At 38.1% G+C, this 18,070-nt stretch overlaps 1 protein-coding gene across 1 annotated transcript in view; it reads right to left on the bottom strand.

Annotated features, from left to right (window-relative positions):
- The window catches only part of LOC124414645 (glutamate receptor ionotropic, kainate 2-like), a 68,252-nt gene that overhangs the window by 4,892 nt on the left and 45,290 nt on the right, over positions 1 to 18,070 (bottom strand). The window lies entirely within an intron of this gene.

Genomic DNA, 18,070 nt, shown 5'->3' with positions numbered 1-18,070 from the left:
ACCTTCAAAAAGTACAAACAAATCTTTCAATTCGTCAATTAGTCATTCAAAATGTAAAGACACAGCAATAAAACACGACAAAGAAGTTTAAAAACAAAGGAACAGAGTCTTCTCTACTTTCTAAACGAAAAAACCAAAAATCGACCAAATTATTCATCTCCTTTTCGTTGAAATGAAAAATTTAGCCAATAAATATCGATCATTTTACGCAAGTAACGAAGAAGAAGATAAAAGAAAAAAAAAAAAAAAAAAAATTAAATAAAACAAATCGTAGAATCAATCATAATCACTGATTGAAAAAAGAAACCAAAAGAAATAATCAAAAATTCCTGTTATTCAGCTACAAAAATCCTTTCCGTCTGTAAAACGTAATAAATTTTCTTTCAACCCCAGTTTATCCATTCTCCCTAAAAACCGCAATGATTAAAAAAAAATTGCATTTGGCAATTGCTTCGTTTCTTAATTTTTCTACATAATATCAAATTTTTCTTTCTATCGATCCAAGCGAGACAGTATATATCGTTAAATCGTGATTTTGATCTTCGGGGGATGCAACGAGCATCGCGCATGATCTAGGCGAGATGAATTGTGCGCGTGACGCACGCACACGCTTCCAAGGCATCAATTGTAAAAAGAAGAAAGGGTGGAGGGGGTAAAGAGGGCGAAGGGGGTGGGTGAGGGGGAAATGCTCGGCGGCATCGTTCAAAGCATTGGTGACATGTGACTGGCATTGTGGGCCAGTCCTCCTTGCTGTTATACACGCTTTTCTATTGCTATACGAGGACGCAACGGGCCCCGCTTTGTTGCGGCTTGCCGCCACGGCCCGTCGCCATTCCCTCTTCGCGTCACGGATTCAACCCTCCGACGATGTCGGCTTCGCCACCCATCAGAAATTCTCCCTCCCCCCCCTCCATCACCGTGCGTCAACAACGCGGCCCTTTTCCCTTCCGATTCTTCCTAACGAAAAGGAAAATCCGAATTCCTTAAGCTCGAAGAAGGGGTTGCGCTCACCCCTCCGGAGGACGGATGATTTACAACGTTGAAACGAGTGTTTTTTTTTTTTTTTTTCTTTTTTTTAATTGTCTTTTTCGTTCGAATACTTGACATTGCGATGGTTGAACAATCGAGCACAGTTTTTTTTTTTTTATAATTGTTTCAACTTGGAAAATCGCGAGATTGATGATTTGTAGGGTTAGGAAGAGAGTTTTGATTTATAGGGGATGAATTGAATAAATTAGAATTTTTTTCAACTTTGAAAACTAAGATAAGTATTTATAATCATCGAGTATATCGAGTATTTATATATCAGCTGAATTTCACTGGGATAAAAATGAAGTTTTCCTTTAAATTGTTTGTAGATTAAAGAGTAAGGAGTTGGAAATATGTACTTTGAAAAATTTTAGCGTTTTAACGGAAAGAAAATATATACGTACTTATAGATTTTTAAAAAATGTGAATGATTTGACTTTGTATGGTGGAATTTTTTTTTTTTTTTTGTACGATTTTGAAATTTGTTTCCACAAGATTTTGAAAGCAATAACGTTACGAAATCTTGTGAGGTTATTTAAAAAACGTTTCGCAGTATTCCAAAATGCAAAGTACGATAATATTAGAAAAAATTTTTCGTTGATTGAAAATACAAAATATTATTTGAAATATTTCATGAGGATTTCAAGAAAATTTTCTTACGGTGTTTCAACAAAATATCCTCGAATTTCAAATGATATTGTTTATCTACAAGAAAGATAAAGATTTGTAAGCTTATTGTTGTAAGTGAAGATTTTATTCTATTCTTGTATTATGTAAAATTGTTATTTTATTAAATAATATAATGTAATTGAATGTTAGTTTTCGCTGTTTCTTTGTAACTATCCGAAAAGCGTAACTTTCTATATTATCTTTTATTTTGTATATTAATTTTTTTATCTTATATTCGTTATTATCTACATAATATCCTTCCATAATTCCTTATCTATGGGTCCTTTGTAAATAAAATAAAATAAAATAAAAGAAAAAATAAAAATAAAATAAAGAACGAGCAAAGAAATAGAGAAAGAATTGAAAGGGAAAAAACAACTAAAGGATGTCGCGTAGACACTAATTAGCTGGAAAACAGCGCCGTGTTTGCTTTGAAGGGTTTTTCTTAGTGGCGCAGGGAAAATCCAAAGTTGGCCTGTACCGGCCGTTTCTCGACGTTCTTTGGGCTCTGTGAAAGGCAAAAACGCGATTCAAGCCGCAACGACGAGTGACCTGCGGAAAAACGACGGTCCGATCTCGCCGCAGACGATCCGCAGACGCTTACTAATAAGCGCTTTGCGTTTAGCGCAGCGCCGTCCGGAGTTCAAAGATGTCCTGCGACGGGGTGGCATATAAGGAGGATTTACCTGGAAGTGCCGCACTTTGTTTATGCCTCTGCGATTTGCCCGTTTCCGCGGAAAAGCCGCTGAGCTGCGGATCTCCAGAGATGGATACGCGGCGTTTTGCCTTTAACGAGCTACTTGCCGCAAGAAATCGGGAGTCAGGATGTAGAAGGACGTCAATTCTCAAGGTTCGGAAATTCACACCGAGTTCGGCTGATTAATTCAACGGATATATAATTTATCGTTTATGTTGCTTAGTCGTTACGAAAAGCAAAGTAACTAAATTTTTATTACGTCAAATTGTTTATAACCAGATATAGCGATTATAAATTTTCATATCGTGAAGGTTTTCAAACGGCTTCAAAAATTCGAAGGGTTCCAGACTTATTCGAGTTTTTCTAGTTTTTTTGCTTTTCAAATGACTAAAAAATGTCTGGTCAAAAATTACTTACAAAAATATTTATAGATTGTGTTAGTGTATGTTTAGAAAAAAAAAAATTTCAATCTCCGGAGATGAAAGTTTCTTTTGTCTATTTTTCTTTCTGTTTTAGTCATTTCAAAAACGAAAAACTTTTACCGGATTCCTCTCTTAAATAAATTATGCATTTTTTTTAACAAGGATTTTATTTAAGGGAGTTTGAAAACATTTTGAGAGATTTCACGAACTGATATAAAATTTTTTGAATCTTTTATAGAGATCCCAATTATACAGAAAAAAATTCAACTTTCCAAAATTTCGTCGGTAAATTCGATTTATTTCAAATCTTCTCATCAATGTTTAATTTAATTTCATCTCTAACTGAATTTGACGAAGCACTGACTAAAAAGGATCACTGAGGAAAGAAAAAATAAATAAAAATGAAAACGGTTGAATCGGGAATAGAAATGTCATGATTCGAAATCATCGCCTGCCTTTGTATAAAATATTTGGGGACGCGGAAAGGACCTCTGATTCTGTGGTGTGGATAAACTTGAAAAGGGGTTCATTAATACAGGACGTTGACTAAAATTCTGTCCGGAGATGTCAGAGCTGTTTGTCAAAGGTTCCGACCTCCGGTTTCTATAATACGCGGATGATAGAAGCACGCGTATAGGGGTCATTCCATGTCAATAAACCATCTTCTAAGTCTTTTGATTTCACCGCTGATGTTCGTGAAAAATTTTGCCCTCGATTTATTAGATGAATTGAAAAAAAAGTTTCAAGTGTCATTGGCATGGAATACCCCGTTGGAATTCTACCCTTTGATACTTGTACCCAAGCGTGTCATGTGAGACGCGAAAGTGAGGGGTTAATCACCCCTGAAATCTGGTGTAGCAACACTTTTCCGTGAATCTTGTGCAGAGTCTTAAAATCTTCTAAAATATTTTGAAGTCTATGAAACTTGGTCTCTTGAAATTTTCAGGAATTTTTTGTAATCTCTTACAATCCACTGTAATTATGTGAAATATTTTGAAATGAGTGAAATCTTTTGTAATCCTGGTAATCTTCTGAAACCTCCTGAAACCCCCTGAAATCGTCTGAAACATTTGCAATCTCTTGAAATCTTTCGAAGGTTTTGTAATCTTTGAAATCTGTAAAAATCTTTTGAAATTCACTGAAATCATGTAAATTTTTTGAAATCATCAAAATATTTCAAATCATCTGAAATCTCTTGTTATCCTTTGAAATCATTGGAATATTTTGTAATCTGTAAAAATCTTTTGAAATTCACTTGAAATTACTTGAAATCATCAAAATATTTCAAATCATCTGAAATCTCTTGTTATCCTTTGAAATCATTGGAATATTTTGTAATCTGTAAAAATCTTTTGAAATTCACTTGAAATTACTTGAAATCATCGAAATATTTTAAATGATCTGAAATCTCTTGTAATCTTTTGAAATCCTATGAAATCATTGAAATCCTTTGTAATCCTGGAAATCTTCTGAAATCTTCTGAAATCGTCCGAAACCTTTTTAATCTCTTGAAATCTCTAAAAATCTTTTGAAATACACTGAAATCATTTCAAATTCTTGAAATCACCGCAATATTTGAAATCAGGCGAAGTCTATTGAGATCTTTTGAAATCGTCTGGAATCTTTTGAAAATTCCTGTACTTTTTTTCAACCTTTCGAAATCTTTAAAAATCCCTAAAATCTCTGTGAACTTTTGAAACCTTTGTAATCTTGAAATCAAGTGTACCTTATACATTAAATCCATGAGTGATTAACCCCTCGCGTGCAAGTGTATACACAATACATTCTATACATCATATACGTGCACGTATACGCAGTATCTATATGTATGCTCGGAATAAGATGGATTGGCTGTAGATGATTTGAAGGATGCCGCTCGTGTTATTCCAGCCGCAATTCCCTGCCTCCCTTTCCCCCTCCGCTCTTCTCCTCACGAAGCTATCAGCTCGTTTCAGCCCTCGAAGCTTCTCAATATATCTCGTTACGTACGGTCCTTTGACCGGCTCTTCTTCGCCCTCTTTGACCCCAGCGATCCTTTGTGCGACTCGAAAGACCGACGATATTTCGGACCAACGTTATAAATGTACAATAATCGGGCAGCGGAAAAAGATGTTGAGTATAAGAATTTACAGTCCAGAGAGAAATAGAGAGAGAGAGAGAGAGAGAGAGAAAAATGAATGAATAACTGAAATAAAGGAATTTGGAAAAATAGAGAAAAAATACTCGAAAACAACTCGGGCAGGACTTTGATTTTTGCCGCGTGATCGATCTCGATCCGCGTGTCAACCGCAGCTGGCAATCAGAGTGCCGATTCCGGGGATCTTTACGATCCCTCGAGGCTTGATCCATCGACTATTTATCTGATCTAGAAATGCACCGCCAATCTCTTCGAATGCTGCTCTATGGTGACGAATTACGTGTAGATACGTTATACGGACGTGAAAAGAAGGCAAAACGAAAACAGAGAATGACGAATTTTGCCACTCAATGTTTTAATTAAAGTTGTTGTTTTTTTAAGATCGCGGTTATTTTGGAATTGGATATTGAAAAATTTTCTATTTTCTTGTAAACTTCTTTACCGGCCAATTAATTTTTCCTCAAAATTTTATTCGGAATTCGAAAGAGAGAGAAATTTGTACCTTGCAGTGAAAAAATGAGAGCAATTAAAACTTGATTGATGCTCGAAATCGGCGAAACGCACGTCTTTTTTACAAGCTTCTCCTATTTTTCAAATTCATCCTGTCCTTTTCTTGTGATCATGCCGATCGAACGGTCTGTTAGATCCGATGAATTTGTCTAAAAATCTTGACGTCGGTGGCGGCGCCGCTTCGGCGTCTGAATTATCGCTGAAGCCACATTTCGGAGGAAATCGTTAAACTCGCATTATGGAACCGTAAACGCGGACGTCGTTCGAACGAGGGATTTGGGATTTTGAGAGGAAGATATGCATCGATGAAATTCCGCGGCTTCAGGACTGCGAGTCGAGAGTTAAGCCATGCCGTTATGCGTTTCTCGAATCGGCTTAAAATTGGTAGGAAAGGCTGCGATTTTTTCACGGATATTTTATGAAAAAATTTAGAAGAATCGATGGGAAGAATGTCGAGTTTTTCTCTTCTTCGAAAAGTGTACTCCAAAACGAATAATTCGTCTTTCAAAAACTTGACGATCGGAAGTTGGAACCAATTGAAATTACGCCGATCGGCATACGGAATCGGTGAGATTGAAAAATTTTCAGGGCAGGAACTGTTTGAGATAAAAATTTGTAAAAAATATCGAGCATTCGATCGGTCCGAAGGAAGGTGAGAAAAAATTAAGCGAAAAATTTCAACGAGCCGTGAGAGGCTGAGAGGTATTGAAAAAAAAATTTGAAAAAATCGGCACTCCTGATTGCGTTACTGAAAGAGACGAAAAAGGAGAAGGAAATAAATCTGGTGCCTGATTTCGGAGAATTCTGAGCGGTGATGTTATTTTTGGAAATGGTCGCACGTTCTAAAGCAAATACCGCGTTAAAGGCTGCGTCATAGAAGAATCGAAGAGGCGTTCTGCGGTCGGCAAAAGGCGGATCGCTAATTGATTTTGAGCTGCCGAAATCAAGGGATTTTTAAAACCGCAAAATAATTCTAACAAGACAGCTACCCGTGGACCTGCGAGGTTAAATTGTGTTTGTTTTTCGGTTTATAATATGACGATCTCTTTTCCAAGAATCGTTTAATCGTTGGATATCAAATCTTGACAGCTTTTGTACCTCCTATATATAAATATATATATATATATATATATATATTCTGAACCTTAACTACAATTCTCCGTTTTGTCTGAATTCTGAAAAATTTTCGTGTATATGAAGTGTAAAAAAATTAAAAATTATTTCACGTATCGTTAAAAAATCGACGGACTTGCAAAATGAACAAGGATCAATTTCATTTTACAACTAAGAAATATATTCAATTTACACAAAAGTCTATCCTGAATCTAAAAAATTTATTTTAAAACAATATTTTGCAGAATTATTAATATAATTTTCACAAAATATTATTTTAACCAATCAAATGACTATAAGATTAAAGGAACAAAAAAAATTTGCATATTTTTCTATCCAGACGATTCAATTATGTTACTATAGCTTGATGAATATCAGTTTAGTAACACTATATTTGCCTAACATCAACCCAAAAAGAAGAAGAAAAAAAAAAAAAAAAAAAACGCAAACTAGTACGTATTTTATTTGTCAAACAAAATACTTAATTAAATGGAAACACAATACTGATTAGATTCGAAGAAATTTATCAAATCGTTCCCGAACGAAAAAAAAAAAACGATCACGGAGAGTGAATAAAGTGAAAGGAAACGACTAATTATTCTTACGCGTATAGTTTTTTCTTTCTAACCAAGTGCGTAATCAATATAAATCAAAACAATTATATTGGTCATTATTTCTACGCGTATTTTATCCCTCTCCACACACGTCTCCACGCTTTTTACAGCCGCATTGGACGGCGGAGGGATTAGTACCGGTATAAACCGTCGTCGTCCCATACCGACTACCGTACACCGCACGCTCCGCAATGGAGGATTATGGGTATGCTAATGAAACCGAATCGCGTCGTAAATAAATTAACCGTTTCTCACCGGCAGCCTCTTATCTCAGATCAAGCTTCTTCGATCCACAGAACCAAAAGGTCGCATCTCACTTCGTTTCTTGGGACGTTAAATTCTTTATTTAAGTATTTTCTGTACACCGATTTTCCCATTTTTACCAACAATTTTTCAACAACTCAGTCCATGATTATAAATTTTTTGTTTAAATTAAATTTTCACACTGTATATATATATATATATATATATATATTCACTCGACAAATTTAAATTCACTTCATTTTTCTCCAAATTCAATTCGATATCTGCAAGTATTGCTATAAAATTCAAGGAAAAAGAAAAAAAAAATATATATATATACATATTAGGGTGGCGCAAAAAAACCGACTTTTTTTTTTTTTGAGTCTCGTGTGACAAAATGTTAGTTTTTCATGTTTTAAGAGCCCACTCCAAAGGACAGTTCAAAAAAAAAATTCTTAAGAGGTTGCTCCACATTTTTTAAAACGTCAGAAATCGTCAAAAATCGATTTGTGAAAAAAAAAATTTTCTCGTTACGGTATAATTTTATAGACAAAAAAAAATAAGTTTCCGAAAATTTCAGTTCAAAATTTGAATTTTGAAAGGTCGCTCATAATTTTTTTTCAATTTTCTGGTGCATTTCTTTAGATCTTTTCGAGCTACCTTTTAATATTCATATTAAAATTTCATAAATTTGTTTTCTTTAATTTAGTAAGAAAGAATCGATAACAATACACCACGGCATGAATTAAAAATCAAACAAAATACTGAAAATATAATTCTTTTAATTTAATTTTTTAACGATTTCTGACATTTTAAAAAATTTGGAGTGACCTCTTAAAATTTTTTCTTGAGCTGTCCTTTGGAGTGGGCTCTTAAAACATCAAAAACTAACGTTTTGTCATACGAACCAAAAAAAAAGTAGTCGGTTTTTTTGCGCCACCCTAATATGTATGTATAATAAAAAAGAATCAATCAAATTTACAGAATTTGACAGATGAAAATATTATGACATTGGTATAGTTTTTTTTTAAATTTATTAAACAAGAAATTTATATTCAAGGACGAAGACGAAGAAGAAGGAAGAAAGCAAGTGAGATGAAGATGATGTGCTGGAGATGAGACGGACTTGGGTTCTTCTGAAAATGAGCGTTGGAAATGACCGCATACCCCGAGGCTCTTGGGGCGTAAAACCAGTAGCCGGATAGGCTTAAGGTTCGTTACGTTACACGAGCACACTCTCTGTGGCCTGCAGAGTAATACCGGAGAGTCGTGTTCATCCGCAAGAAGCGTTTCAGGTTAGTTATATGTGCTGTAGAGGTGCCTGGCCGACGACCGACAGCTCCTCGAAATTATAAAAAATTGCCGATTTTCGTAGCACGAAGAACTTTGAATATTTAGGTTTATTTTTTCAAATATTACGTCAAATTTTTACTGTCCGTTTTAATTTATTTGCACTGCACGTACGATTGTGAGTATTTTAGAAGTGCAATTTTAGATCGTTTTTCACGTTTTCTATAACCATTTTTTGCGCGAAGGAAAAACAGTGATATTGAAGAAAACTTAAACGAGAATGGAATTAATGTGACATTTTGAAATTGAAAAATGGGTGATTTTGAGAAATGAAAAATATAAAAATTCAGTTTTAATACTGTGGTTATTTTATTTTATTTTTTTTTCGAAGTAGCGGAGAAAATACGAGGTTTTTGTATTTTGCGATATCATTGCTTAGAGATTTTTTTCCGATTAATTGCATGAATATTGAAAAAATTGATGATTTTGCGTTCGTCGGCGAGAAATCTGTTTTCTCAAGATACGACATTAATTGTTTCACGTTTCTAATTCTTCAAATAAATAACTTAGTCTTATATTAACAAAGATAATTGAATGAAATATTTTTCCCACTGACTTGTTCGTATAAGTTATATGCTCTTGATTTTTTTTTCCACACTTATTCAAAGTTTTGAGTAAGAATTTGGATATTTTTCCTGTAAATTTGTACTATTAGTGATAAAAATTAAACTTTTCTCTCAAAGGTTAAAGGCCCAAGTAATTGAAATCAGATATTTGTTTATCCATTATACATAACCGACGTCACTCCATACAATCATCGAATAGCTTAATCGAGTTTCAGAAGACCTGATCAAAATTACGTTTCACTATACCGGACGATTAGATTTTTCCAAAAAATACTAGCATCGGTATCACTGATTCCGACTGCCTCAAAATAAATCTGTACACCTGGTCCGCTTGAATGGAAGCGATCAATTTGAAATTCTCAAGATTTCGTATCTGGATTTAGAAAGAAATTGATGATTCACGAAATCCACGAAATTTCGAATGAACCGGCCTACTTAGGGTTCTTGGAAAGTCTATTACAGAGTATGAGAAACATGACTGCGATAACATTGAGAAATGTAGGTGAAAAATTAGAAACGTCATCGAGGGAGCAGCTGTCTGAAGGAGGGTACGGAGTGGCGGTATCGCGGTGGAAAAGAATTTCTGAAGGAATGCTTTTCGGAAATGTCGTTGGGACCAGGAGCACCGGAGTCCGGTAGCTGAGAGCGGCGGGGAGGCTGAAAGGAGGAGGGTTCCTTATCGGGCTACATCCACTAAGACCCGGCTATTTGTACAACAGCCGTGGCTTTATAATTAGCCGATAAGGCGGTTCGTTAAAAACTTGAAAGAGAGCCGTAAAGGTTCCGACTCGAAAGCTGAGAGACCAGAGATACACATAGTACCTACTACGAGTTACCTGAACCAGTGTTGCGACTTCTGTTACAATTTTAATGCCCCTGCTCTAAACTCCGCCGTCTAGAGGGTGTTCGGGAATTATTTTTCTACGACAAACAGGCTGAATAAAGTACAAAATTTAATGATTATTAACAAATACGTGCTTTGGAATTTCTCAAACTGACCCCGATCATCTCCGATTTGAAAATGGCGTCTACCACGATTATTAAACAGTCGATAAATCTCGCGGTATTTGATAAATATCGATGAAACTTGAGGCGATAATTGTTGCCATCGGTTTCCGCATGCGTGAATTTTTTCAAATTTTTTCAACGAACAAGTTCGAATTAAGGTGATTTCAAACTTTTCAAGTGGGACATTCTAGTGCTTTGATTCAGGTTTCAGGGAAAACTGTCTGCTGCACGAATAGAAACAGCTTAAAAATGTAACGAATTGAGGATCGGACATTTTTTTTCACGACTAGATTTATCTGGTTATACTTTTGAACGCGATTAGGGCGTAGTTGGAAGACACCGTGTATATTGTGCACGTTGTGTAAGATGGTATAAGTGCGTATAAAGCGTATATTGCTCGCATGCTGCAAAGGCCTGCTCACAAGCTGGCTTTCGGCATTTCTCCTCTGTTTTAATCAGCATAAATCAAATTTAGAGAGGGCCGTTGAAAGGACTGCCATCTCGCCGGCATGGATTCTTCTTTACCTCATCGTAATTATCTAAACGTAAAGAGAGCGAGAGAGAGGGAGAGACGTAGTATGTTAAACACGAATATATACATTGCGAGGCTACACAACTTGTATCAGTGATATAGGAGCAAGTACCCCTTACACACGGACGTACAGATAAAACGAGAACAACAACACGGCGGGGGAACTAAAGAGGTGAAAAAGAAGGAAGAATAACAGTAGGGAAGACTCGACCTGGAAATCCAAACAAACTTTGTTACACGATCCCATCGGCACCATTACGCTTTACTTTTAACGATACAATAAACCGGCTTTATAACACCATTTAGGGTGAGTCTCTGTCTCCCATTCAACACCCGTGAGCATATTCGTGGCTATAAGCACCAAGGTATTCGAAAAATATAAAAGCAAACAAACCAGGCTAACGATAAACCAAATTTCAACTTTTCACCATCGAAATTGTATTTCGAAAGTGCTGAAAAAGTGTTGGAAATTGTTGGAAAACAACCAGAAAATCCGACAGACATAAGAAAAGGGTATAAAATATCGAATTGCTCACAATTTGAGATAACTCAACGTTGAATTAACCTTGTCTTCAACAAGTCCATAAACTTTTTTTGATACCAGCCATCAGGTCAAATGAAACTATTTATAGCTCGTCCAATTCGGTTGAAATTAGTTTCCAGGATTGTCCACCTCGTGCCAAAATCCTCTATCGAAAAAAATTTCGACTGGATTATCACACGGTTACCATATCCTGACGTTCCTTCAACGACCTGTTCTCATGCCAAGCGATATTCCAAAGCTCCTTGCGATGCTTGCGTTTATGGTATATTATAGCGCAGAGAGCAAGGCGATGCCGAAAGACGCGTTGTACCCCGGAATCCTCGGCTAGTTGGGGGAAATAGGGTGGCAGCAAGGAGGGAGGGTTTCGCCGCCAGAGGATGCACCCCGCTGTGGAAGTCTGGAGAGCTAACAAGCGCCGATAGCATCGTGTTCCTTAACTGGGGTCCTATTCCTCCCCCTCTCCTCCCAGCGGCTCGACTGTCCCCCCCCCCCCCCCCCCCCCTTTTGCTCCTTCCTTCGCTCCTCTGCCGGTGCAAGGAGCGGCACTTCGGTCCTCTTGGTCCCGATCCTGATCCTGATCGCCCTCTTCTTATTCGCCTTTGCATATCCTCCAGCCACACACTCCTCTCTCTCTCTCTTTCTTCATATCTCGTTCTATCTCTTCGCAGACGTCACTCGATCACTAAATTATTCCCCACAGATGCGGTGCGTATGCGGCATGAATTACTATGAATGAGAGGAGACACGCCTTCGGCCATGTCTGGTTGGATTACACTCAGGGAAGTATCGTCGTCATCCACATTCTGTTGAACCCGGAAAATGCGACGTGAAATCAATCCAAAATTCTGTATTTTAGAACCACGATGTATCTTTTTATGATGGTTAAGTAAAAATTTTTTTTTCACGACATGGGCATTGAAAAGTCCACTTTTTGTGGCAGTTTTCGTCCCGTAAAGTGACGCTTTGTACAGCAGCGAAAAAAGTTGTGGAATAAAGTCTTTATTCCGCAGTTTTGATGCGCAGTTCAAAGTGCGCGTCCCAAACTGGCGAATAAAGTAGCTTCGTCGAACAGATCGCGACATAACCTCACTCTTCGGTTTGCTTCTTAATGCCCATACCGTAAAAAATATTGTATGTGGCATGCCCGTAAACAGTTATTTGGCTCGGATAATTTCAGTACTCGCTTCCGGTTCGCTTCCGGCTCGCTTTCAACTAGTCCTGAAATCTTTATCCTTGCCAAAAAAACAGACGGTTTACGGGAATGCCACATAAATAGCTATTTAGAGACTTGCGGGAGCTTTCGAATTCCAGTTTCCTAGCGTTTATTGCGCTTGCACGGCATTTCTGAAAAAGCTCGTTTCTTCATTCCAATACTGAACATCGTCTCAAACGTACTTGATTTAAAATACTTGATGAGCCAGTTATATTGACAAGCAGAATTATCAGAACTATCAGAACTGCGGACGCAGTTTCTCGGATTTATCATTGTAATCGAAGACTCAAAGTACTCCTAGGAGATCCGGTGCTTCGGCTCCTCGGGGAGGTACTTGCCGAAGGACACATTGCGGCACGGTTAAAGCGAGACGCGGGGTTCCTTTCTGCGCCTGCACAGCTCCTGCTGGTTCAAAACGCGCCAAGAATTTCTACGGGACACAGAACCCATCGGACTCAACGGGATAAGTTCGCCTCCTTATCCCCAAAGGATCAGTCTCCTGACTTTTGTCGGTATATTTTTCCACCCGCTTTGAGTAATGGAAGTCGACCGAAATCAATTTCCACTCCAGAATGTTCAACCACTCGGCGGGTCTCGAGACCCCAAAAACACCGCGCACATCCTAAGACCATGCAGATATACTTTCTTCACGTTTGTACATTGCTGCCAATCTTTTCGTATTCATTACTCGAGGATTGATCAGGACGCCGTCCTTTGATCTGCAGGACGCCAATCGTCCTATCGCTTGATTGCATCGGTAGCTTAACAGACCATTTCTGAAACTGTAACGCATCGCCAGACGAGAACTCGATCTTACCACAATCAAATTCGATCTCAGTTTTGGTCCACTAATCTTCTCATCATCTTCTCAGCATTGCAAATTAGTTTTCGATCTGAGCCAATGCATATCACTAAATTTTGATGAATAGAATTCACTTTATTGCTTCACTTGTATCGCAGATACAATTGTCTGTAATCGAAAAGCTTTTTTGAATCACACACGATTTGATCCACTTTGAAATCGTTTTATCTCGACATCACGCATTTTCACTCATGTTTCATGATTTTATGTCAGCTGTTCCAACTCCTCTTATGCTAATCATCGAGGAAACGATACGATTTCAAGTGATTTCCGTTAACCAGTGAATGGACAACACTTTAAAGTGCGACTCAATCATACTCTTACAATTACGTTCATTCGCTATGATTTTTATCTCTCCCATAATCGATCGTTCAACGGTTACTTCGCAACAGTCTTTTAATGAATCGAATTCGTTCCAGACGAACTTCAAACGCGATCAGTATATTAACCACAAGAAAGGTTCTATCGAGAATCGAAAATGGCAGTTGCATACCGGCGAAGGTTGTGCGGCATGAGGCGGCGAGGAATCATTATCGGCTTAATTACAACGGTCGCGTAACGAGCGGCAGAAACACAAACGATATCTACTCGCTTATCGCCAAGTGTAATCGCTCCTCGCGCGAGGCCATTTTGAATTCCATCGAAGGTCCATCTTTCCAGGGAGCTGGACCTAATGTTTCCATCAATTGAAATTAGTGGTATCCTCAACGCTTTGCTTTGGTCTCCATCTTTCCCCTTCAATTTCTATGTTTCAGGTCTTCGTCATTTGGCAGTACTTGTAATTGACATTGATTCTAGATCGCTTTTGTTTCTGGATCCATCCAAAGTCCCATGAAGATTAAAACATTTGTTCCATAGTGCTTGAAACTTCTCTGCAGGTGTGCTTCAACTTCTGGTGGATTTTGGATGCTCTTCAACATCGAGTCAATTATGAACACCACTTGGTTTCCTAGTAAAAGTGGTTAAATGACCAGGAACAGGAGAGTTTTCTTCAAAGTTGATTTTCAGCATCTGGATTCCATATGAAGGTGAAAGCATGGCCAGTAACAAGATGAAGAATCAATTCTGTACCATAACTGGTAGCATCCCATGGTATCCAGTGAAAAATCCGTACAAAATTCAAGGACATTTCCAAGTTGTTCAAGGACATTAAAAATAGAATATATCCAAGAGGCAAGAAAAATTGAAGGACATTTTCAGGTCCACCAGACACCACGAATCCAGACTGCAGTTGGTCCCGGTCGTTACAATCGAGCCGCAACGACATGAAAATGAAAACACGGAATGACGCATTCCGGGAAAATCTGGGAGGTCGGCACTTGGAGTAAGGGTGTGCCATGAGCGTCTTTATTATCTCGTGGGCAAGGATCGATCTGTGGGGGGTCCGTTTGAATTTGGACAGCTCGGAACGGTTTACCGGGGGTCAGATGCACAGGCAAAACGGTGGCGTCATCGTCGCCGTCGTCGGTGCGTATAATCTGTGCATATACACACTTGGGCGGCGTAGTTTCTCAAGGAAGCTGGAAAGGCAAACAGGTCATTGTTACTTATATACGCTCTCGAGAGTCGAGTTCCAAGCAAACGTATATACATATACAGGTACATACATAATAATGCGGGTCTTTTGAAAAGGCGGCGAGACGGTGCTTATCGAGTCAAATAAAGGTGTCAGAAGAGGATTCGGCGTCCTGCAGGACCCGCTCGGCATAACTCAGCCTGGCTCCGGCGGGGGGCAACGGGATTGACTCCAAATCCATCCTCCAGGACCTCCCACGCGTCTCCTGTTTGCACAGGACCCTCCGCCGACGCTGCCGCTTATTCTACTCCTGAATAATTGCCCGCCCTTTTCAGGACTTCCTTGGGTACCATGAATCATTCAAACATCCACCAATGCGTATCATGTGTTATATACAGTGATACACACACTCGTGCCGAACGGACACCCGCATCGGATGAAAATTCTTCTCTTACTCCATTCGACTCTCGATACATGTTGGTTTTTCTCCAATTTTATTCTTAAATACACTTTAAATTTGACTTTCAAATTGGTTTGCCTATTTTCAGGCGAACTGCAAGCGTCACAAAATCACCAAATACCAGTGTAAAAATTTGCTTGAAACGAATTTTCAGTGAAAAGTGTTCAGCATGGTTTCCCATAACTCTCAAAAGAAGGAAATTTTTTTTTGGAGGATTGGTCTTAAATTTTCAGATATCCATATTACACTTGCTTTGATTATTCTGAAAATTCAGTCGCCATTTTGCAATACAATTGATTTTTTTTTTATTTCATCTTCTCGACAGAAAAATGTCAACTCCTTAAGGTTTAAGACATTTTCTGACCTACGAGGATCGAATTTTTTTTGTCTAATCGACTGAGTCACAGGAAGCAACCTCCTAAAAAATAACGTTCAAACAAATCTCTTGATGTTCTAAAATATTTTGAGAGATCTAGTAATTTTTTTCACGTCAATTGAAGGCCGGCTTCCTTGCCAGTAGGATTTTCGTCCTGATTTTTCCACTCGTTGAAGTTTCCTCGGCAGGAAGGTGGCCGCTCAAGGCTCTTCGGATCGAGTCTCGGGCCGGGAAATAATGCCACAAAGAGGCCGCGTGGCACGACGCCGAGCCAAGGGGCGAAGGGGGACGAAAATCCCAAAACCCTGGGGACCAAGGTTCGTTAACACCATTATGGGCAAGTCCAAATATTGTTGGACTGAGCGAAGGACCTACAGCAGCGATGCGATCAGGAGAATTACCGGCACTTCTTTCACCCTCTACGCTGCAGTCGTGCAGACACGCCACGCCACGCCGCGACGCGAAGCGACTTCGGTCCCTTTCCATAACTCAAATTTGAAAAGAGTTTTATTTATTTTTTTTTTTTTTTCATCAGCAGCCTTCGCCCCCGAACATTCGTCCCGCCTTCGCTTACCGAGAAGATGTAAGTCAATAATTTTTTTGATTTTACGTGGCCTTCTGTGCTAGAATTTGAAAAACTTAGCACATTCGAATTAGATGATTTTTGATTTTTTTTTCATACAAATTTATCTGTACAAAATGATTATGGAAATTAAAATCGTAAATAACGTACGATATTCTCTGCTGGTTTTTATACTTCTCAATTCAATTTCCGTTGCATTTTACAAGAGAATAATAATAATAATCAATGAATAAGAAATAAATACTGTTTGGAAAAAGCTTCTTTGGAAAAAAAAAACCAGAACTTACTCGAAAAAATCAATTTCATATATCAACGAAGTACTTGGCAGAATCATGGTTAGAAATATTTGGAAGTAACGGATGTTTTTGTTTGTTTCTTTTTTTACAAAAAAAAAAAAAAAAAAAATCAAAAAAATCCACGACTGAAATTATTTATGGAGAGATGCTTGAAAAGTCCGAGAACTTTTCAGAAAAACCCTCAAAGACAAAAGTAATGAGAAAATGTATAATTTACAGATCTGGACAGAATGAAATGTAATTCGAAACCAGTTGATTATTATGAAAATACGCATTTCAAAAATCACAACTATACGGGCGTGTGCGTCCACGTGTACAAACAAAAGACGCGCATATAACTCAGTTTGAAGGCGCTGGATTGCGGGGCGGTTTTTGTCAAAGGGCTTATCGGAAATATCCTCATACCTTCACGGCGACCGGGTGATTTAGAGTTTGACTTTTGACCCGTTATCTCATTGGAAAAAAACCATTAATACGTCCAGCCGGAGGGTAATTAATATCAAGTTTGTTTCATGTTTATTTCGTTTTTCTCTCTCTCTCTCTTTCTCTCTCTTTCTTTCTGTCTTATCTCACTCTACACGACCGTCCAGTTTCGGTATAATAACACATACCTAAGATAGGTAGACCCGCAGAGCTCGCCGGATGACTTGAAAGTACAACGCCGCCGCTCAAATTTTCAAAACTCCAATCTGCACCGCGGGACTCGCGCCGTCTCGAGTTGGAATTTGAACCTCGCGCGCGTTTTTAAATCTCGACTCACCGCTGTCTGAACGATACAAGAGAAGACTGGAAAAAAAAAGAAAAGAAAAAGGAAAAGAAACAACTTTCCCTTTTCTTTTTCATTTCGATGGCTCGATTTATCACCGATTAAACGATTAGAAAATATTTGTCAGTCAGTTGGAAGAATAATATGTTTTTCTCTCTCTCTCTCTCTCTCTCTCTCTCTCTCTCTCTCTCTCTCTCTCTTTTTTTGTTTTAAATCCAGCAGCATTTTTTGAGAAACCATATTTACCCTTTTTTTCAACTCCTGCGTACAGTCATATCATGTGATACTTGATGCAAGTATGACTTTCGGAGGCGAAGAGGATATTAAACTCGCGGCGCTTTTGTAGTCGAGTTTGGTCCATCGCGCTGGTTTCTCGACCGCAAACTCGCGGTTGACAGATATATTACGGATTATAAACGCGGAGAAGAATAAACAGAATGCATTGTCTATGGACACCATAAAATATATACAGACGTATATTACACGCCGTGTATTATGTCCGAGACGATGACAAAATGAAAAAAAAGGAGACCAAAATGAAAAGAGAAAAAAAAAAAAAAACTA

This window comes from Diprion similis, chromosome 14 (assembly GCF_021155765.1).
Source record: "Diprion similis isolate iyDipSimi1 chromosome 14, iyDipSimi1.1, whole genome shotgun sequence".
Lineage (NCBI taxonomy): Eukaryota > Metazoa > Arthropoda > Insecta > Hymenoptera > Diprionidae > Diprion > Diprion similis.
This window is presented reverse-complemented; position numbering and strand designations above follow the sequence as displayed.